We start from the raw sequence: 23,969 nt of genomic DNA, 5'->3' as shown, positions 1-23,969 counted from the left end.
CAATGAAATTTGATACCCAGATGGCATTTTCAAAATTGCTTCATTGGAACAGTTCTCATTCTTACGTGAATTATTTGGTCCTGTTTAACGTTTTCAAGAAGTAGTAGTAAGTGGTATAAAAGCTTTATGTAAAAGGTTATTTTGATAAAGATACTAAATTGTTTTTATTTTATACATGTTGAAAGTCAGGTTATTTGATGGTCAGAAACCTGCATCAGATACAATAACAGTGGTAAAGTTCCAGAATATTCTGTCAAACTGGAAAGTTGATTAAGCTTTATTTTACTTCAGCTTAAAAGATAGAAATTATGGGACGCAACACACACAAAATGCTGATGGAACGCAGCAGGCCAGGCAGCATCTATAGGAAGAAGTACTGTCGACGTCTCGGCCCGAAACGTCAACTGTACTTCTTCCTATAGATGCTGCCTGGCCTGCTGCGTTCCACCAGCATTTTGTGTGTGTTACGTAGAAACATAGAAAATAGGTGCAGGAGTAGGCCGTTTAGCCCTTCGAGCCTGCACCGCCATTCAGTATGATCATGGCTGATCACCCAACTCAGATGTTGCTGAACTGTTGCTTGAATTTCCAGCATCTGCAGGTTTTCTCGTGTTTACATTTTTAAATTATGGGATGTATTTTTCTGAGGATTTTACAGAATCATAGAACAGCTATCATATGGGCAGACAAGATTTAGCCGACAATTGAATTTTACCTCCTCCACCACTACTGGCAGCACATTCCAGACCATGACCACTCAGATCATTTTAATTTCTTTTATCATTCACTTAACATTGTGTCCCCTTAATCTGCATTCCTTCTACCAGTTGGAACAAGTTATCTTATGTCTTTACCCTTCATTATTTTAAATAATTTTAAAACATTTCTTTGAAAATTAATCTGCTCCAACCTCAGGCTCTCCATTCTATCCACATAACTAAAGACAATTTTTTGGTGAATCTCTGCATCTTCTCCACATCTTTCCAAAAATACTATATAATGCTCCATTTGGGGCTGAACCAAAATGTTCATCATAATTTCCTTGCGCTTGAGTGCTGTGCTTCTGTGAGCACTTAACTTGCCAAGGCATAGATGGTTATGAACTATTTCTGTTTATAGGAGTACTATAGATTAAATGGGAAGTTGATAGTTAGCATGAATAAATTGTATCAAAGGGCCTTTTCTGGGCTTTGTGACTGTACTTTTAAAAACCTGGATCCAGCATATATTTTTAACCATGTTATTAACTTGTTCTGCCACTTTCAACAAACTAAAATTATATACACCAGGATCTTTTTTCTGAAGGAGTTAGAATCAGAGAGTGATTGATGGAGCATGCAGACAGGTCCTCTCGCCCACTGAGAACACGCCGACATTCAAGGACTCATTTTTGTTCTAATACTACCTTGACCCAGCTTATTCTCCTCACATTCCCATCAACTTCCCCTAGATTTTACCACTCATCTAGGACAATTAGCAGTGGCCATTTCAACTACCAAGCCATACTCTGAGGTAGGAGGCCAGAGCACTGGAGAAATAATAGAGCACTGATAGGGATAATGTACAGTCTCCACAGGCATAGCACCAGAGGTCAGGATTTAACCTATGTTGCAGTTCAGCTAGCCGCACCACTTACTAAGACACAGAAGGAAGGCCTTTTTTTCTAGCATGATGACTTCCAGCAGAGCGATCGCAATTGGTACATCAGTAAACTAGTTTATTATTGTAACATGTACTGAAGCACAGTAAAAATCTTTATTTTGTAAGCCTTGCATACAAATGATTTCATTGCAACTGTGAATTGAGATAGTGCGAGGATGGACAATAATGGAATGCAGAATAAAGTGTTACAGCTGCAAAGAAAGTGCAGTGCAGGCAGACAGTAAGGTGCAGGGTCATAATGAGGTTGATTGTGAGGTCAAGTGCCCATCTTATCATACCAGGAGGGACCTTTCAATAGGCTTATAACAGTAGGATAGAAGCTGTCTTTGAACTTAGTGGTACATGCTTTCAGGCTTTTGTATTTCCTGCCCAATGGGGGGTTGGGGAAGAGGAGAGGAATGACCAGGTTGGGTGGGGCTTGATTATGTTAGCCACTTTACCAAGGTAGCGAGAAGTGTAGACAGATTCCATGGATAGGAGACCGGTTTCTGTTACATGCTGATCTATGTCCACAGCTTCCTGCAGTTTCTTGTGGTCATAAGTTATCGCAGTTGCCATATCAAGCTGTGATGTATCCAGATGGGCTGCATCAAGAAAAACCTGTGAAGGTCAAAGAGGACAAGCCAAATTCTTTAGCCTTCTGCAGAAGTAGAAGTACTTCTGAGCTTTCTTGTACTTGATGTCTTTGTGGTTGGACCAGGATGGGCAATGGGTGATGTTCCTCCCATTCCTCTCCTTATTTTCCTGCAGCCCTGCTAGTTTATTCTTTCTTCCAGGCCCATCAACTCCCTTTGATTCCCTTACTAGTTGCCTATAGTAAAGAATAATTTACAATAGTGAATTAACTAACCAGCATATCTTTGGGATTTGGGTGAAAATGAGAGCTGTAGGGGAAATCCATGTGACTATGGGGAGATCTCACAAGCTTCATATAGATAGATTGAAGACATGTCACCAGAGGCATAAGGCAGTATTGTTTACTGATCTACTACCATGCCATCCTTTTTCTGTTCTTGCACTTATTTTTATATAATATTGCCCTCGTGTTTTTATTGCCTAGCCTCAACCTTCATGCCAAAATGTAACTCTTGATTATTCTCAAAGTTAAATTTCATGTACTACTTATTCACCCGCTCCACCAAGCCTGAGTCGTTACTATCCTCCCCATGGTTCACTATGCCTCCACGTTACAAATACCCTATGTTTGAAAATTGTGCCCCATAATTTAGTTCAAATCATTGAGAAAATTGTGTTAGACAAATCTATGTTAGACACATGCCTTTAACATTGCAGAGTTTCTCCAAAGGACTCTTAATTCCATCCCTCCTTGTTGCTTCTGGAACTTTCCCCATCACCATATTAAACTGTCAGATCTGTAATACCTAGTTACTATTCCTATTCTAGAACAAGGATGTAACATCAGCAGTTTTCAGTCCTTAAATACCAACATTGAACCTAAATAAGATGGTAAAATTAAGAGCAGAGCTGTGAAATTTATTCCTTTCCTTTGCAGTGTAAGATGTTTCCCATCCTCATCATGTGATGTATTTATTTTCAACACAGTTAGCCCTTCTGATCGGTTCTCTTTATCAATGTTGTGTCCATTGATAGGATAATTTCATCTTCCTTTGCAGAAACTCCAACAGCAGCTTCCAGGTAAAGAATGGTGCAAAATATTAAAATAGTACCTCATTTGTGCCCGGCCTGTGACTATATTCTTTCCAGTTTGTCTAATTAATTATCCCCACTTTTCCTCTTAGAATAATTTTTCTGTTCGTATGCCAGAATTTTTTTGTTTCTTTCTTTAGTACTTTCTGTCAATTTTTTTTCTTTTTGCTTCTATATTTTTTAAACTTCCCCTCCAAACATTCTGTAATCAGTCTGATTCCCACTTGTGCTAGCAACCTGGCATCTGCCATATCCTCTTTTTTTCTGCTGTATTTTACTCCATCTTTATGGTCATCTGTGGAGTTCTGGCTTTAATTTCCCTTCCCTGTGCCCTCATGGGAATACGCTGAGACTGAGACTGAAACATCTCCACTTTAGTTGAACAGTCAGGAGGCCTTTATATTTTTCACTGACTTGAAAAATAAAATGTTCTTCTAATTCTCTAGTTGAAACACTGGATGATATATCCCAATGCAAGATAGCAGATGATGAAAAGGGACATAGGCCAGATAATTTTGGATGGATTGTCATAATTAATTATGCAGAGATCTTTGTGCCTCAGACACCCTGCCCTTCACCCTTCCTCAATGAAGTGACCCAACTACTATTTTTGGTATCTTCCATCTCCAATTTATTTTGCATAAGAACCTGATTCATTAGTGTGAAACTAGTTTAAATAAGGATTTTTTCTGGGTGGATAAGGAAAAGAAATAATTACAGCAAATGTAGGAACAGGCGAAGGCTTTTACCTTTTTGTCATTGCTTCCCCATTCAGTGAGATGATGGCTGACCTATATCCGTGTGCATGCTTTGTTCTGTGTTAATTAATAGCTTTGGTTAATAAAGTCTATAAATCTTATATTTAAAATTATAGGGTGAAGTTGCACTGATTACATTTTTCAAAAGAGAAAGGCGAGAGACATCTATGCATTTGTGTATGTAGGAATGTTTTCTAATTTTTTTTTAAATTTTGTATTTCTCAGTGTTTGAATCCCTAATAAATGGGGGGGAAATCACAAATCTACTAGGCAGCACAGTAGCATTGTTGTTAGCGTAATGCTTTCTCGTGCCAGCAACTGGGTTGAATACCCTGCCACTCTCTGTAAGGAGCTTGTATGTTCTCCCCGTGACCACATTGTTTTCCTCCAGGTTCCCAGTTTTCTCCCACATTCCGAAATGTAATCTTTGGGTTAGTCGTATAATTAGTCACACAGGTTCAGATAGTCTAGCGTAGAGAGAATGCCAGGCAGGATGTTGGAGTGCTCCTCTTGCAGGATGTGGGAGGTCAGGGAGCCCTCCGGTGTCCCTGACAACGACACCTGCAAGAAGTGCATCCAGCTGCAGCTCCTGACAAACCGCGTTAGGGAACTGGAGCAGGAGTTGGATGACCTTCGGATCATCCGGAAGAATGAGGAGATTATAGATTGTAGCTACAGGGAGATAGTTACGCCAAAGGAGCAGAGGACAGGAAACTGGGTCACTATCAGGCGAGGGAAGAGGAAAGGGCAGGCAGAGCAGGGTTCCCCTGTGGCCATTCCCCTCAACAACAAGTATACCGCATTGGATACTGTTGGGGGGGGATGACTTACCTGGGACTAGCTGCAGTAGCCGGATCTCTGGCACTGAGTCTGGCTCTGCAGTGTAGAAGGGAGGGGGGAAAAAGAGGAGAGTGGTAGTGATAGGGGACTCGATAGTTAGAGGTGCAGGTAGAAGGTTCTGTGGTCGTGACAGAGAATCCAGGATGGTTTGTTGCCTCCCAGGTGCCAGGGTCAAGGATGTCTCTGATCGATTGCATGACATTCTGAAGTGGGAGGGTGACCAGCCAGATGTCGCGGTGCACATCGGTACCAATGACATAGCAAGGAAGAGTGAAGAGGTCCTGGACAGTGAGTATAGAGAGCTTGGTAGGAAGTTGAAAAGCAGGACCTCAAGGGTGGTAATCTCAAGATTGCTACCTGTGCTAGGTGCCAGTGAGGGTAGGAATAGGATGCTCTGGAGGAGGAACAAGTGGCTGAGGAACTGGTGTAGGGGGCAGGGTTTCAGATTTCAGGATCATTGGGACCTCTTCTGGGGCAGGTGGGACCTGTACAAGAGAGACGGGTTACACTTGAACCACAGGGGGACCAATATCCTTTCAGGGAGGTTTGTTATTGCTATTGGGGAGGCTTTAAACTAGATTTGCAGGGGGATGGGAACCAGAGTGCCAGAGCTGACAGTGTAGCTGGGGTGAAAATAGATGATATTGAAAGTTTAAGCAAATCCGCTGATAGAAAGGTTGTGAGTGGTGGTAAAAATCTTCTGAGGTGTATATATTTCAATGCTAGGAGTATTGCGGGGACGGCGGATGAGTTGAGGGCGTGGATTGACACGTGGAATTATGATGTTGTAGCAATTAGTGAAACTTGGCTACAGGAGGGGCAGGACTGGCAGCTTAATATTCCAAGGTTCCGATGTTTCAGATGTGATCGAGGCAGAGGAATGAAAGGTGGGGGAGTAGCATTGCTTGTTAGGGAAAATATTACAGCAGTGCTCAGGCAGGACAGATTAGAGGGCTTGTCTACAGAGTCCTTATGGGTGGAGCTGAGAAACAGGAAAGATATGGCCACATTAGTGGGATTGTATTACAGACCACCCAATAGTCAACGAGACTTGGAAGAGCAAATCTGCAGAGAGATAGCAGGCAACTGCAGGAAACAAAGTTGTGGTGGTAGGGGATTTTAATTTTCCATACATTGATTGGGACTCCCTTACTGTTAGGGGTCTAGATGGTTTAGAGTTTGTAAAATGTGTTCAGGAAAGTTTTCTAAATCAGTATATAGAGGGACCAACTAGAGGGGATGCAGTATTGGATCTCCTGTTAGGAAACGAATTAGGGCAAGTGACAGAAGTCTGTGTAGGGGAGCACTTTGGTTCCAGTGATCATAACACCATTAGTTTCAATTTGATCATGGACAAGAATAGATCTGGTCCTAGGGTTGAGGTTCTGAACTGGAAGAAGGCCAAATTTGAAGAAATGAGAAAGGATCTAAAAAGCGTGGATTGGGACAGGTTGTTCTCTGGCAAAGATGTGATTGGTAGGTGGGAAGCCTTCAAAGGGGAAATTTTGAGAGTGCAGGGTTTGTATGTTCCTGTCAGGATTAAAGGCAAGTTGAATAGGAATAAGGAACCTTGGTTCTCAAGGGATATTGCAACTCTGATAAAGAAGAAGAGGGAGTTGTATGAAATGTATAGGAAACGGGGTAAATCAGGTGCTTGAGGAGTATAAGAAGTGCAAGAAAATACTTAAGAAAGAAATCAGGAGGGCAAAAAGAAGACATGAGGTTGCCTTGGCAGTCAAAGTGAAGGATAATCCAAAGAGCTTTTACAAGTATATTAAGAGCAAAAGGATTGTAAGGGATAAAATTGGTCCTCTTGAAGATCAGAGTGGTCGGTTTTGTGCGGAACCAAAGGAAATGGGGGAGATCTTAAATAGGTTTTTTGCGTCTGTATTTACTAAGGAAGCTGGCATGAAATCTATGGAATTGAGAGAATCAAGTAGTGAGACCATGGAAATTGTACAGATTGAAAAGGAGGAGGTGCTTGCTGTCTTGAGGAAAATTAAAGTGGATAAATCCCCGGGACCTGACAGAGTGTTCCCTCGGACCTTGAAGGAGACTAGTGTTGAAATTGCGGGGGCCCTGGCAGAAATATTTAAAATGTCGCTGTCTACGGGTGAAGTGCCGGAGGATTGGAGAGTGGCTCATGTTGTTCCGTTGTTTAAGAAAGGATCGAAAAGTAATCCGGGAAATTATAGGCCGGTGAGTTTAACGTCAGTAGTAGGTAAGTTATTGGAGGGAGTACTAAGAGACAGAATCTACAAGCATTTGGATAGACAGGGGCTTATTAGGGAGAGTCAACATGGCTTTGTGCATGGTAGGTCTTGTTTGACCAATCTGTTGGAGTTTTTCGAGGAGGTTACCAGGAAAGTGGATGAAGGGAAGGCAGTGGATATTGTCTACATGGACTTCAGTAAGGCCTTTGACAAGGTCCCGCATGGGAGGTTAGTTAGGAAAATTCAGTGGCTAGGTATACATGGAGAGGTGGTAAATTGGATTAGACATTGGCTCGATGGAAGAAGCCAGAGAGTGGTGGTAGAGAATTGCTTCTCTGAGTGGAGGCCTGTGACTAGTGGTGTGCCACAGGGATCAGTGCTGGGTCCATTGTTATTTGTCATCTATATCAATGATCTGGATGATAATGTGGTAAATTGGATCAGCAAGTTTGCTGATGATACAAAGATTGGAGGTGTAGTAGACAGTGAGGAAGGTTTTCAGAGCCTGCAGAGGGACTTGGACCAGCTGTAAAAATGGGCTGAAAAATGGCAGATGGAGTTTAATACTGACAAGTGTGAGGTATTGCACGTTGGAAGGACAAACCAACGTAGAACATACAGGGTTAATGGTAAGGCACTGAGGAGTGCAGTGGAACAGAGGGATCTGGGAATACAGATACAAAATTCCCTAAAAGTGTCGTCACAGGTAGATAGGGTTGTAAAGAGAGCTTTTGGTACATTGGCCTCTATTAATCAAAGTATTGAGTATAAGAGCTGGAATGTTATGATGAGGTTGTATAAGGCATTGGTGAGGCCGAATCTGGAGTATTGTGTTCAGTTTTGGTCACCAAATCACAGGAAGGATATAAATAAGGTTGAAAGAGTGCAGAGAAGGTTTACAAGGATGTTGCCGGGACTTGAGAAACTCAGTTACAGAGAAAGGTTGAATAGGTTAGGACTTTATTCCCTGGAGCGTAGAAGAATGAGGGGAGATTTGATAGAGGTATATAAAATTATGATGGGTATAGATAGAGTGAATGCAAGCAGGCTTTTTCCACTGAGGCAAGGGGAGAAAACAACCAGAGGACATGGGTTAAGGGTGAGGGGGGAAAAGTTTAAAGGGAATATTAGAGGGGGCTTCTTCACACAGAGAGTGGTGGGAGTATGGAATGAGCTGCCAGACGAGGTGGTAAATGCAGGTTCTTTTTTAACATTTAAGAATAAATTGGACAGATACATGGATGGGAGGTGTATGGAGGGATATGGTCCGTGTGCAGGTCAGTGGGACTAGGCAGAAAATGGTTCGGCACAGCCAAGAAGGGCCAAAGGGCCTGTTTCTGTGCTGTAGTTTCTATGGTTCTATGGTTCTACGTTTAATAGAGTGGCACAGGCTCATTAGACTGGATGAGCCTGTTACTGTGCTGTATCTCTAAAACTAAACTACTTTGTAAATTCTCGTTCATAGATTGAGAATTCTAATCAAATCACTACTTTACATATAAATCCCAAAGCATACAACCATGTTTTGTGTGATCTCCAATTTAGCATTTGGAGTCTAAGAACTTGGCTTTTGCATTGTAGATGCTAGTTCTTAGCTAATAGACCTGGTTAAAAATTGAAAATAAAGTCTTAGTTTTCAAACATGATCTGTCTTTGTCTTGGAAGAAATTAAATCTCTCAACTTTATGAAAAGGAAATGATGAAATTTGCTCACTGTGTGAAAATCTTGCACTGTCTTTGTGTGTGTTTGGCTGAAATGGGCTGAGGGAAAATTGCAGTTGGTGCTAGAAAATCTGATATGGAGAAAGTAAGTGCTGGAAATACTCTGCAGATCCCATTGCATCTGGGTGATGATTAAAAAATCATCAACCTGAAGTATTTCCCTTCAGAAATACTGCTTTTGAGAATCAGAATCAGAATCGGGTTTAATGTCAGTAGCATATGTTGTGAATTTGTTGTTTTGCAGCAGCAGTACATTGCAGTACATCATAGTAGAAAAACTATGAATTGTAATAAGAAATATATAAAATAAGTAGAATGAAAAAATAGTGAGGTAGTGTACATGGATTTATTGTCCATTCAGAAATCTGATGGCAGAGGGATAGAAGCTGTTCCCTGAAATGTTGAGTGTGTGTCTTCAGGCTCCGGTATCCCTCTTTGATGGTAGCTATGAGAAGAGGACGTGTCCTGGGTGATGGGGTTCCTTAAAGATGGATGCAGTCTTTGTAAGGCATTACTTTTTGAAAGGGTCCTCAGTGCTGGGGAGGCTACTGGTCGTGATGGAGCTGACTGAATTTACAGCTTTCTACAGCTTTTTCCAATCCTGTGCTGTGGCCCCTCCATACCAGATAGTGGTCCCTGCAAACCAGTTAGGGCGCTCTCCAGAGTACATCTGCAGATATCTGCGAGTGTGTTTGGTAACATACCAAATCTCCACAAACTCCTGATGAAGTGTAATCTGTGTCATGCCTTCTTTGTAATTGCACCAATATACTGGGCCCAGGATAGATACTCAAAATATGTTGACACCTAGGAACTTGAACCTGGTCAACCTTTCCCCTGCTGATACCTCAATGAGGACTGGTGTGTATTCCCTTGACTTCCCCTTCCTGAAGTCCACAATTAATTCTTTGATCTTACTGATGTTAAGTTCAAGGTTGTTGTTGCAACACCACTCTGCAGCTGATTCATCTTGTTCCTGTTTACCTCCTCGTAATAATACCAACAATAGTTGTGTCGTTGGCAAATTCATATTGACATTTCTTGAATTTTCTGTTATATTTTAGTTCATGTTGTGTTACACATTTGAATTCTAAACAAAGTAATTCAGAATTGATGAATAACCCAAGCAAAGAGGAAGTGAATCTGATTTGCATTTGCTTTTCTTCCATTCATAGAATATGGAAGCTGTTTTGTGCAAAGAAGCCAAAGTGCTTTTAAAAGTACAATTTATATGAAATTTCTGTTTTTATTTCAAATTTATGGCATTTTTTGTTGCTTTTCAATAGCATCTGGACTGATGTTTTTCAAAAAGTGGATTTTAAAATATACTTTCATTGAAAGGCATTCTAGAGTTTTCCTGCTTTATTAGAATTAGAATTCCATCACCATAATAATTTTGTTAAGTTTTGTGTATATACTGTGACCTAGAATTATTTTACTTATGTTCATTCCTTACCTGTTTTAAAGTCAAGGATGCAAGTTGCTCTATTTATGTCAGTGCTTATTAAATATCTGATACTTCCAGAGCCAAGGCAGTCAGGATTATCTATATTGGTGATGGAAACTGTACCTCGGCTTTGTTAGAATGTAGGTTGGCAGCACTTCAGTGCAGTTACTGCAGCTTGAAGTATTTAGGAAGATTTTGTTTTGATACATATTGTTCAGGGCTGTTGACTGTAGGTAAATGGCATTCAATAAGCTTTAGGGTGATTATAGGTGGCGGGGGGGGGGTTGAGAACCAAAGGGACCAACCAATTAGAGTCCTTATGGGAATAAATACAATGCAGGAAAGGAAAAGCTAGGAAGATCATCTTAGATAAAACTTTAGATGCAGTATAGTTAAAGAAGTATGATTCCAAGCTGCTGTTAGCCCACGTTTAGCTCAGAATCCCATGATGGCAAATGAGTTGAAATCGTCACTAGGAAAGGCCACCCAGCAAATTATTAAGAACTATTTGACAACTAAAGTGTCTACTAGAGCTCATTAAAGAGGCTGTACACCATTTTAGTGGATAATACTTAATTTAACAATTTCTCTAAACTGCTGGACAGGATAAAACAAGTCCTCGCTGAGTATTTCAAGCATCACTTACAGCCATGCTCAGCTTTCAGTGTATACTTGCTGATTGAGATCGACAATTACATTGCCTTTGAAACAGAATTTTGAGAGACATCAGGAGGCTTTCTGGGACGCTTTGTCAGAATCTCAGCACTCTATCAACATTCTTCTTGGTACTCTCTCTCAGAACCTCAGCTTTAAAAAGTGTGCACATTCGACATTTAACAGGACAATGGCAGTGTTGGGAATCTTGATAAGGATTCAGTTTATTCTGCATGGCAGTTTAGAAGAAAAGATGAGCCTTAACACAGCTGTAGTAGTTGGAAGGAAGGGAGTACCTCAGCAGGAGGCTCTGTTCACTCAGAGTTTTTGGTAAGCACTAGTCTTACATTCATTTGACCCACGTATGAGGAAGCTGTCCTTTACCATGAAGGTCATTACAATGATTTGTCACCTTATGGAAAGAAGACTCAGATGTGCAACACAGTATTGCCTGTGGCAACCCCAAGGTCACAGTAGCATTTAACTTTAATGGTACTGGAATTATCCAGACTGCCTTGAGTGATACGAGGCATATCTTACAACCTTCTGCAAACTTCTGCATTAGGAACGTCTCTGGGGTGTTACTCATTCCTGAGGCTGACTATATTTCATTCCCTCTTGCCAGAGAAACCCAGAGGTAAAGAGCACTAGAAATTGACAGATTGTGAGATTTCCCCAAGGTATAGAAAGACATTGACTGCGCACATTTAATCTTGAAGGGGTTCAGGTAGAGTAAGATTCTCTCAGAATACAGCTTGTCTGGTACAACCAGAGGTAATTTATTCTGGTAAGTGTCTGCTATCTAGGGAGTTGTCGCAATGCATTTATATTGAGTCTGTGATTTGACCCACAGATCTTTGAACCCAAAAATAATATATGTGTCTGCATACTGGGAGACAAGACAAAGTCTGTAATGCTATGCCACACTGGAAATCCCCCAGCATAGCATCATAAAATGAGAGTGGTCTAGCTATGAAGAGCTGATTAAGCAAACCACTAGGGTCCTCAAACAGAGTTTTTTATATCTTGGCTGGTCAACAGGTGACAGAGATTGTTGCTATATTTGTACTTCGTTGCACAATACACAATATGACAATCGTGGAAGATCACTAGCCATTACAACCTACAATTGTGCCAGAATGTCTAGGTCAGGAACCACAAGAGGAAGAGGGTCAAGAGGAGCAGTAGCATCTTCCATGTTAAGAGGCTTCACCTGGGAGGACAGCATGATTATCTTAGAAATAATCGTTCGTGAAAGATGTGCTCCAACAACAGGCTACAGATGAATTTTGCTACCTTCCATCAGATTCATTTGCATTCAGTTTTTGTTAATTAAACAAGGTCACTCATTCCACCATTACCTAGTTTCCAGGCATCAACAGGATTGCTTATTGCTTAATAATATCAAACCAATTTTTGATTGTTGCCAGTACTAGAGGAATTGAGGTATCAGGAGAGGTTGGTCAGACTAGGTCCTTATTCCTTAGAACATAAGAGAAAGAGGAGTCAACCTTATAGAAATTTAATCCTATTTAAAATTATGGGAGGTATAAATAGGATGCAGGGTAACACTGTTTTTCCTCAGAGCAGGGGAGTCTAGAACAAGAGGATATGGATGTAGGATGAGAGGGGAATGATTTAAAAGGGACCTGAGGGGCAACATTTTCACATAGAAGATGGTGAGTGTATGGAATGAGACAGTTAAGCTAGATAAAGACTTGGATAGATACACAGCGGGGAAGGGCTTAGAGAGATATGGGCCAAACATGGGAAACTTGGGACCAGCTGGGTGAGCACTGTGGTCAGCATGGATTGGTTAGGCCAAAAGGCCTATATCCATTCTGTATTACTCTGACTCTAATTGCTTTATTTGGGCATATTTACACCCTTGAATAGCCTAATGCTTTGTAGAAGTAGAACCAAAGAAGCTGCAAATGAGATAGATGACTCCTGATAATCTGGACTGATAAAATGTCCTTATCTTAAACTTTCAAGAAGCTATGATTGGCTTGACTTGGATGATATCTCTACAGCAGTGACTTCAGCAGTCTGATTAATAGGCAGGATCATAAAAATGCCGGATAATGGTCAGCAATGCTGGCATCTGGAAGAAACCCATAAGGTTGATATTCATTTTCATACCATTACAAAGGCAGCTCTTGTTCTGAGAGTCCATTACTATATTGAAGTACTGTGACAGATTGATATTAAAGCGGAAGTAGTGTGGGTCTTCTGAAAAGCACTGGGTGGATATCATCATGCCCTGAAGACCTTTTTCTCAGAATATTGAGAGGCACAAGTGAGGAGATTCATGGAGCTTTGACAAAGATCTTTGTATCCTCACTAGCAACAGGTGGGATTCCAGAGGATTGGAGAGTAGCAAATGTTGTGCCTTAAACAAGGTAATTATAAACCAGTGAGCCTCACATCAGTGGTAGGGCACTACCGGAGAGGACACTGAGGGATAATATTTATGTCTGTTTGGAAAGAGGTGGCCTTCGTAGGGACATTCAGCAAGGCCTTGTGCAGGGCAGGTCTTGCCTTACAAACTTAATTGAGTTTTTTCAGGAGGTAACAAAGGAGATTGATGAGGGTAAGACAGCGGGCATTATCTATTTGGACTTCAGTAAGGTATTTCATAAAGTCCTCCATGGTAGATTGATTCAGAAAGTAAAGATACATGAGCTCCAAAATGAATTGCAAGTTTGGATTCAGAATTGGCTTGTTCATAGAAGACAGAGTAGGGGTGGAAGGCTGGAGATCCATGAACAGTGGTGTTCTGCAAGGATCAATGCTGGGACCTCTGTGTTTGTGATATATGTCAATGAGTTGAATGAATATGTAGATGGATAGATTGACAATTTGTAAATGGCACCATGATTAGTGGAGCTGAAGACAGTATCAAGAACTATCAAAGAATATGCAGGATATAATCAGTTGCGGATAAGGGCAGCAAAGTGACAGATGGAGTTTAATCTGGGAAAGTGTGAGGTATTCGCTTTGGGAGGAATGAAAGGGGAAAGGATATAGTTAATGGCAGCCCCTTAATATTATTGAAGAACAGAGGGATTTTGGGGTCCAGATCCATAATTCAGTGAAAGTGGCCACGCAACTGGATAAGGCAGTGGCGGTATACAGTGTGCTTGCTTTCATTGGTAGAAGTGTTGAATATAAGAGTAAGATCGTCATGTTGCAGCTATTTAAAACATTAATCAGACCACACTTGGAAGCATTGAATGCAGTAATGGTTCACCCCATTATAGGAAAGATATGGAAAGGGTGCAAAAGAGGTTCACCAGGATGATGTATGGGCTCTAAGGAATAGATCATGCTCCCTAGCGAGTTGGGGACTAAAGGGAGACGATGTTTTTAAAATTAATTGAGAGGCATAGATAAGGATTATCATCAGAATATTTTCTTCAGGGTAGAAATGTCAAATACTAGAAGGATTGCTGTTAAGATTAGCTGGTGGGAAGTTTAAAGCCAACATGAGGGGCAAGATTTTTTATCGATAGAGTGGTAGGTGCCTGGAATAGGTTGCTAGAGGTAATAGTGGAATTAATTTGGTGGAATTTGGGCACCTTTTAGATCGACATACAGAATGAATATGAAGGGATTAGAGGGATATGGATGATACGCAGAAGGAGGACATTTACTATAAATTGGCATCAAGATCAGCACAACAACATGGGCTGAATAACCTGCCAACTGCAGTACTGTTCTATTGTCTAAGACCGAATATCTGGACATTAGAGCCATTCTGGAATCGCCTTTTAGCCTAATTTCTCTTTCTACTTCAGGGTATCCAATTCTTGGCATGAAAATAAAATTCAAGTTACTTTTGTGGGCGGGGTAGAAGAAGACTTGTGGTGGTATTTGGCGAAAGAGGGATTACTGTCTAAAGAGAGGGTTAATGTATTGAGAAAAGATTCCGTAAGATAGAAACTAACAATGCAGTTGATGCTTACAAAATTCTTCCTAGGCTTAAAAGAGTAGAAGGACGATGGATATTTCCCCTAATTGAGGAATCTACAACCAGAGGCAAGCCACAGAATTAGGAGTAGGCAATTTGGGACTGAGTTGAAGAGAAATTTCTTTGTTCACACAATGGTGAATCATCATCATCATCATCATCAGGTGCCGTGCCTAGTTTGAGCTTTGACTGCCATGACCCACACACTCCTGTTTCGGGTCAAGTGGATCAATTCATTGGTATTCATTTCCAGTTCTCTGGCTGCTGTCTCCATCATCATTTGTCTTTGTCTTCCTCTTGCCTTCTTCCCTTCAATCTTTCCCATAATTACCGTGCATTCTAACTCCTCTTTCCTAATCACATGTCCAATGAAGTTCTGTTGCCTTTTCATGATCTCATACATTATTTCTCTTTTGTGTTTGCTCTGTTCATGACATCCTCGTTAGATATTCATTTCGTCCATGATATTCTTTTCATCCTCCTCAAAAACCACATCTCTGCTGCTTCAATTCGTTTCCTCATGTTACTAGATATTGTCCAGCATTCTGAGCCATTTAACATAACTGGATAAACGTAACACTTCAGTACTCTGAAGCGGGTTGTCATGCCTAGTTTAGTATTGGTCAGTATATTCTTCATTCTCATAAAGGTGTCTTTTGCCATCCCTATTCTTCTTTTGATGTCCATGTCACACCTGCTATCTGATGTCACCCAGCTTCCTAAGTAGCAAAAGTTCTGTACTTGTTTTATGTCTTCTCCATTTATTCTCTGCCTGCAGATAGAATTCTTCTTTTTGGATATCACCATACATTCTGTCTTTTTGCAATTGATAGATATACCCATTTTTGCACTTTCTTCAACAATTATATCAATTAAGTTTTGTCGGTCTTCCTCCGTCCTTGCAATTAACACAGTATCATCTGCACATCTGAAATTATTGATATTTTCACCGCCAACTTTGATTCCCAAGATGTCTCTTTTTTTTTATAATATTGTTTCACTGTACACATTAAATAAATCGGGGAGAAAACGCACCCTTGTCTAATGCCTCTCTTGATTTTTGTAAACTGACTCACTTCTCCATCTGTTCTTACAGCGGCATTTGTTCCCAGTACGGATTTCTGATTAGGCGGAGGTCTTTTGAATCTAGATCTAGAGTTTTCTGTAATATTTCAAATAACTTATTGTGCTTCACTTTATCAAATGCTTTTGTGTAGTCGATAAAACAAACAAACAAATCTTTTTGGACTTGAATAGCTCATTCTGATAGTATCCTTAACATCAATATTGCATTTCTTGTACCTTTGTCTTTTACAAAAGCACATTGTTCTTTACCTATTTCAGCTTGTATCTTACTTTTAGATCTTGTCATCAAAATTCTTAGCAGTATCTTGGTGATATGACTCATTAAACGTATGGTCCTATGTAATTCACATTCTGTTGCTCCAGGTTTCTTAGGAAGAGTGATAAATACTGATTTTTTTCATCTCTTCTGGTATTATTCCAGTCTCATAAATGTCATTGATTAAATCAGTAAGTTTTTCAATTCCATAATCTTCAAGGGTGTTAATTTGTTTTACTACTAGTTCATCAGGACCTGCTGCCTTTCCTTTCTTCATCTTATTTATTGCATTACGAACTTCAGATTTTAAAATACTTGGACCTTCAATGTTTTTCTTAATTTCTGGTTTTTCACCTCGATCGTCTTTCAATAATTCCTGAATATACCCAGTCCATCTGTTCATAACCTCATCTTTTTCCATGATAATGGTACCGTCCTTCGCTTTCAAACATCCACCTGAAGAACAGAGGAGCTTTTTACCAGTGATATTCTTGATTTGTTGATGTAACCTTTTTGGATCAGTAAAAGGGATTCTTTCTATTTGCTCACATTCTTGGTTTAACCATTCTTCTTTGGCTTTTTGACATAAGTTTTTAACTTTTTTATCTAAGGGCTTATATTCTGTAGGATTTGTTTTCTTCCGTCTCTTTTCTCCCATTAGATTTTTGATTTCATCTGTCATCCATTTATTCTTTGTGCTTTTTTTCTTTTTTAGGAATCACTAACTTTGCTGATTCTACCAAGGCATCCTTTAGAGAGTTAAATTTCATTTCTACGTGATTGCTATCATCTTCAACAGATTCTATTTCTAGACTCTGAAATCTATTCCTTACTTCAATTGTAAATTTTTGTCTTAAGTTTTTTCTTGAATTAATTGCAAATAGTCAAGGGACCGTTCAGGTTTTTGCTGCTTTAGTTTTTTAAGTTTTACTTTTACATGACATATTACTGGTTTATGGTCACTATTACAGTCTGCACCTGGATATGTTTTGCAATGAGTCACTGAGTTTCTAAATCTTTGGTTTATAGTAATAAAGTCAATTTGATTTCTGGTGTTATCACCTGGACTTTTCCAGGTCCACAAGCGTCTTGGATGGTTTTTAAAGTAGGTATGCATAATGGCCTGATTATTCATTTTGCACCATTCTACCCATTTCTCACCTCCTTCATTTCTTTCCCCTAGTTCAAATTTTCCTATGGTATTTCGATCAGCACCTTGTCCTACTTTAGCATTTAGATCTCCCATGTCAATAACAATATCTTGAGATTTGCATCCATTCTTTGCTTGTTAAATCTCTTCATAGAATTCATCTATATCCTCATTTGTTCCATCTGTTTTTGGTGCATATACCTGTGTATTTGCTAAATCCAATGGTTATCCTCTGAATCTAGCAAGGAGCACTCTTTCTGATATTGCCCAATGTCCTAAAAGACATTTTGCCATGTTTTCATCCGTAAGAATTCGTACTCCATTAGTATGGGTGTTCCACAAGAATAAATTAGTGTTTTATTTCTATTCCGACATGTTCCAGCATCTATCCAACGAACTTTGCCAATTCTCATGATGTTAAAGTTTAGTCTTTCCATTTCCAACATTGTCCAATCTTCCTGCTTGATATAGGGTTCTTACATTCCAAGTGGCACGCAGAAGAGAAATGGCGATATCTTTAGTTTGCCCAAAGGTAGGCAATAGCAAACCACCGTTGCTAGATTCTAGGTTTCCTAGAATCTATTTGCTAAGAAAACCATGGTCAAACTCACAAAATGTATCGCACAACAACAGCGTCAGGAGGATCTTCAAGATAATTCTGAAGATGCTTCGTTCAGTGGGATTGATTCTGGTCAGCAGGGGATCCCCGTCCGTCATCAAGCTACTGCTCGTAAAATTCAAGTAACACAAAAGAAATGGTGAATCACTGAAACTGAAATTTTCATCTTGATAGCTTTTGATAATCATTGGTCTTAAGGGTTTGGGGTTAAAATAGTTTAGTGAAGCCTGGATACTGACAGTCTTGCTGTAATTGAATGGGGGGACAGGAATGAGGTGCTACATGACCGTTGTTGATCCAATGTTCTTAGGAGAACTTGGGAAGAAATTCTGTTGGATTCTTAAGGAGATAAGGAACAGTGCAAGTCATGTCTTAGGAATTTAATTACTCTTTCATAAGAAGTAAGAGATTTTTTTGAAAGTGAGAATAGAAGAATAATTAATGAAAGGCTGTGCTCTAGGTCTTAGGGAGGAGTAACATGACATTTTCCTATAGGAAAATAAATCTAGTTCATTTGATTACTGGTCTTTTTGCTTAATACCTGTGATAGCAAAAACAATGTGATCTTTCAATTTTAAATATCTAGATGAATCCAGCAAATAACAGCAATTTTGAGCAAGATAATTTGATGAACTGTTGGAGAAATGAATTAAATCTAGTGGATATGGACTTTTAGTTAATGTACACAGGAAATTATGGATTGTTAAAAGGTCATCAAATTAAAAGTTGATTGTAAAAGATGAAGTCAAAGAAGAGGTTAAAAGTGTTTTTTTCAAATTTGTTGAAACCCGATGAGGATGTTTATAGGAACCTTTTCTGGAAAGTGTCCCTGTTGTTAGTAATTTGGATTAAGGCTTGAAGAAACTGGTTTAAATATTCAGGCTGACAGACTTAATATCATAATATGATATTATAAGATATAAGAGCCATATTAGGCCATTTGGCCCAAGAAGTCTGCTCCACCATTCCACCATGTGTGAACTATTTTCCCTCTGTTCCATTCTCCTGCCTTCTTGCATGGTTAGAAATATATGAAATTAATAATTTATACTTGAATGGGACAAGAATGGGTGATGTGGAAAGGCAAAGTGATGCAAATTTATTTTCTTTGAAGATGTCATCAAGTGTTGGTTTCCCACAAATAGCCAGTGGAATGCTAGGTTTTCCAGAAAGGTGACCAAAAAGTGCTGTTTTATTCAGAAGGTCAGGTAGCATTTGGATAGAGAGAGAATAACATAGACTGTTTATTTTCCCACAAATGCTGCCTGTTTTGCTGAGATTTTCAAGAAATTTTGCTTTTATTACTGGAATTAAAATAAAATAAAACAAATACTTAAAAAGCTAGGCTAATTCAGTTAGGATAGATGAGATTTGGTTGAATAATGAGAGGGCATGATAGAAAAAGACTTTATGATGTCTGAGGAGTCTAAAACGAAGATGAAATTATACATTTGAAGCCCAAAAGATTGATTGATTGGATAGAAAAAATAGATAAGTAGATGGAAGGAAAATTTTAATCTTAGAGAGGTAAAAAGTTATGGAAAGCATTTCTGGAGATGGTGATTAAGTGGTTGACTATGGGTGTGAAGTCCTTCAGAGTTGTTCTTGCTCTATCACCAAAAAATGGTGAAATGGTACTTAAGAGTATTGCGTTGGAAGGTTTGAAGTTGCAACAGGAATAGAACCTAATTTTGAAAGAAAACTTACTGCATTAACTCTTACAAACTTTTCAACTACATTTTTTTAAAGAATTACTTGTCAGTATTTAAATATCAAATTATTCTGTATATTAAGATGGTCCTTTCCAGCTGTCTAGCATGTGTCACTTTTCCTAAGTGAGAAATCAATGATGTATCAGTTGAAACAATCAACTTCCAATCTGCAAAGTACTTTCATCAAAAAATAATTACACCCTTCACATTTGCTTACATTAGAATTGTTTAGAAAATTTAAGATTCACCTTTGGAAGAAATTCAACCATTATCCAAATTACGATTCATTCATTCACATGCATTCTCACTCTTGCCCACATTCATCATGATCTCATTTCTCTTTCTCTTATTGGCTTTTGTCTCTAACTGGGATTTTCATTCTATTCTTTTTCTTTATCTTTGTCCCATTGTTTAAAATTTGCATTCCCCGCATCCTGTGGGGAAAGTATCTGGAATTCTCTGAATGTCTTTATTGCATAACTATCATATGACTGGGTTATTTCAAGAAATTAATCTTCAGGCTGCCGCTTTGCAATCCAGTCTTATGTGCAATCTTCACCCATGATGATCTCAAAATATCCTAACAGACTTTCTCCTTACTGTGTCAGGCATTAGATGCAAAGAATGGGTATATTCCCTAGTACGATAAGGTTGTTATTGAAGCACTATGGTATTAAAAGTAACATTGTGCATAGAATTAATAACATTGGGAATAATTAGTCCCCAATATGAGACCAACACTTCAAAAATAAATGATATTAATAAAACATTTTTTGTAAAACTGCTGTATTTATTGTGTTTTGCCCATATATAATGTTAATTTCATTTTTCTTCGAATGTTTTGGTAATTTGGAGGCAAATGAACATCATAGGGCAGATTTTCCTCTTTATTGCATCTGAGTAGTTGATATTTGTTAGGCACAATGGGAGAAAAAGTGAAGAGGCCGAGAATTTCAATGTGCAATTTCTTATAGTTTTCCCAGATGTTTAATCAGACCTGTGGTTAGAGGAGATATAAACATGGTGAACTCATTTAAATGATACAGCAAAGGCATTCACAGTCCACCCTTTTGCTTCAGCTTTGTTTGTCATTTGGACACTAAACTACTGATTCAGCCCAAGTTAAGTGAGGTAAAGGCATAGGCTGGCACTTCTGTGGACCAGGATGTCTGTGCTTACCCAGAGGTTGGCCAAAGATGGAAGGTCCAAAGACTGCAGCTGCAATATTAGGTGCCAAAATATTTCAGTGTGTTTGAGAAATGGCCAGAGAAGAAAATCTTCCTTTACTCTAGTACATTTTCTTCCTTGTCTTGACATTAGTCATCTCTGTTGGATAGTATCTAAATACAAAAAAATGGCCTTAGGCTCCATAGTATTTTTTTCCATTCGGTAGAACGCAGAAGTATAAAAATTGACTTCTGAGGATATTTTGACAATCATTTTATGTTGCAGTAATTTTATCCTCATGTCATGGCATTTTAACTGGAGTGCCACCACTTTAGAAATTATATAATTTGATATAAATAGCACATGTAAAACTCATCTTCATAACCAAAATGCCATTCCAGCATTTATTGGTTTACTGATCTTATTTATCTAAGCAGATATATTCTAAACAACTGGTGGAAGTTCTGCATTTTCTGTTAAAATGTTTAAATGTTGAATGAAGATTTACAATTTCAACCTGCCACTAACATGTTATTGTGTTTCTGTCCCTATAATATTTCATGATTTGTTGTGATAATTTCAAATTGTACTCTATCATTTGTGGAGAGCAGCAAAGGAAATCAGTAGGCACTGCATATTTGCCGAGTTTAAGCATTTTGGTTAAAACCAGAATACTTGTATTCATCTTCTGTTACCTCTTTTGGAAAGTAAGCAGCTTTGTGGTTTAACTCTTTGGTTTAACTCTATCTGCCAATAAAATTTTACACAATGATTGCAGTTCATGAAATGCACACTACTTTGATCTATGACCTTTTGTGGTGCTAATCGGGTTCCTGATATCATTATACCACTCTCATTAATCATATTTCCTGGAGCCCGCCACAGAGCCAGACAGCCCAAGCCAGTGTTTATAGCCCCAACTTGGCAGGCTCCTGCTGCATAGATTATTACGGTGTGATACTTTGGCTTCAAATGACCAGAGCCACATCAAGCTGTGTCTACAATTAAAGTCAGATGGTCTTTAGGTTGAGTAGGGATATTGTGTTGCAGCTGTCTGTCTTCTGTATGAAACCATAGCTGAGAGCAGATGATATATAGGAGGATGTATAATTATAGATTGTACACCACCGGGTCAGAGCTGCAGCACACAACATTAATTAACTACATGCTGTGTGAAATTCATGTTGATAGTATGTGTTAGAATGACAGTCATGTTATTTTTTTTAAAGCCTGTTATTTCTTTTCAAATCTTGTATACCAGACCTTGAGCAAACTATTGATTTAACAGATTTTGGTATATTTAAGTGTATTAAGGTGAAGTGCAATGAACAGGGTTTATAGATCGTTACTGTGCACCCACAGTTTTAATTCTAATATTAGTGGTTTTAATTTATGTTGTAAGTAAATTATTTCTTCTAGTCAACTACCTTGGGAGTGTACCATTCAGCTATTAATAAAATATACACATCTTACTTTATAATGAGATGAATATGGTTTGCAACTTTATCGGATGAATTATTTTAATACAACTTGTTTATCTTTTTAAATCTATGGTTCCTTCAGAGCCAGATAAATGTTAATAAGCTATCAGTGGGAAAACCAAAACCATTTTGTCCTTTAGTTTTTGTCTCTCTCCATGGTGGTTATTTTTATGGGGTTATTAAGTTTTCAATTCTGGACATTTTGAATGAGCAATGCTCAGGCATGATGCAATTGTATTTTCTTTTTCTACATCAAATATATTTTTCATTCAAATTTTATGCATTCTATTCCAGTGAGAGAACATTAATGTAAATTAATTTTATATGAAATTATAAAATGTATTCTGAAATGTTTTGTCAGTGACTCAGCTTGATGGTGAGAAAATGTGGAATGGGGTTATCTTCTATGATGCCCCTTCAGCTAAGGGAAACTCAACCTCAGGGCAAGCCATGCTGGGAAATCAAATGCAGGATTCATTCATTTAAATCTGTTGGCATTTATTTTGTTACCTCATAACTATTGATTTGGCAATGAAGATGGAAGTTAGACAAGATAGGGACATATTTTTAATTGTACAGCAACAATTAGCAATCAGTAAAATTGCTTACGCTTATGAGTATGGATGAAAGTACTAATGCTACCTTGGTTAAAATTGTAGATATTTGCTACTCACTTTAAGTTGGATGGTGGTGTGTTAATTTGTGAGGATAGAAAGGTCTGTCTTGCATTTCATAAGATTTAAGTTCACTAAGGTGAATCTTACCTGTTTCATAGTCAATTTGAATGCAAGTCAATGTGAAGGGTGAAATTGTTGTTAGGTCTCAGTATTTTAAAGATTGGGAAGTGTTTGTTACAGTTTCATATGTCATTAATTTGTTATTTAGAATATGCGACATGCATGCTAGATGGCTGGGTGGGACCATTATGACATGCAGCCACTAAATATGTCCTACTGGATCCCGATGGAACTGTAGGGGAGCATTTTTCTTTGTTGTAATTAATTTAGTGTCGGGAGAATACTGTAAAGTAACTGGCCGGTTGTGTGATTTGATTTTGATTATATTCATTTTTTTGGAATGTGTATGTTTTTATCAATGCCAGCATTTGCTGCCCATCCCTAAATACCTTTGAAAAGGTGGTTGTAAGTTACCAACTGGAGCCGTTGCACACCTTTAGTCATGGTATTTTTAGATGGGAACTTAGAGAATTCAGGCCCAGCAATGATGAAAGATTGGTGATATCTCTCAACGTCTAGATGGTATATCTCTTGAAAAGAATCTGCAGATGGTGGTTTTCCCAAGTGCATCAGATTCTTGGTGGTAGAGGTCACTGGCTTGAGATTTATTGTTACATGACTGAGTAACTGCTCTGCATTTTATAGATGATCATTCTCATTTAGTGGTAGAGCAAAGAACTGTTTGGGGTGATGGAAATGCTACCAATCCAGTAGATGCTTTGTCCTGGATGGTATTCAATAATCTCTACTCTTCCGGGCAAGTAGAAATAATTCCATCATGCTCTTGAGTGGTGCACCGGCTGGTGGCATAGTGGCATCAGCGC

The 23,969-nt window shown here is 38.8% G+C and overlaps 1 protein-coding gene across 2 annotated transcripts in view; it reads left to right on the top strand.

Moving 5' to 3' along the window:
• lrba (LPS-responsive vesicle trafficking, beach and anchor containing) overlaps positions 1-23,969 on the top strand; it is an 803,145-nt gene that overhangs the window by 624,730 nt on the left and 154,446 nt on the right. The window lies entirely within an intron of this gene.

This window comes from Mobula birostris, chromosome 4 (assembly GCF_030028105.1).
Source record: "Mobula birostris isolate sMobBir1 chromosome 4, sMobBir1.hap1, whole genome shotgun sequence".
Classification (NCBI taxonomy): domain Eukaryota; kingdom Metazoa; phylum Chordata; class Chondrichthyes; order Myliobatiformes; family Myliobatidae; genus Mobula; species Mobula birostris.
This window is presented reverse-complemented; position numbering and strand designations above follow the sequence as displayed.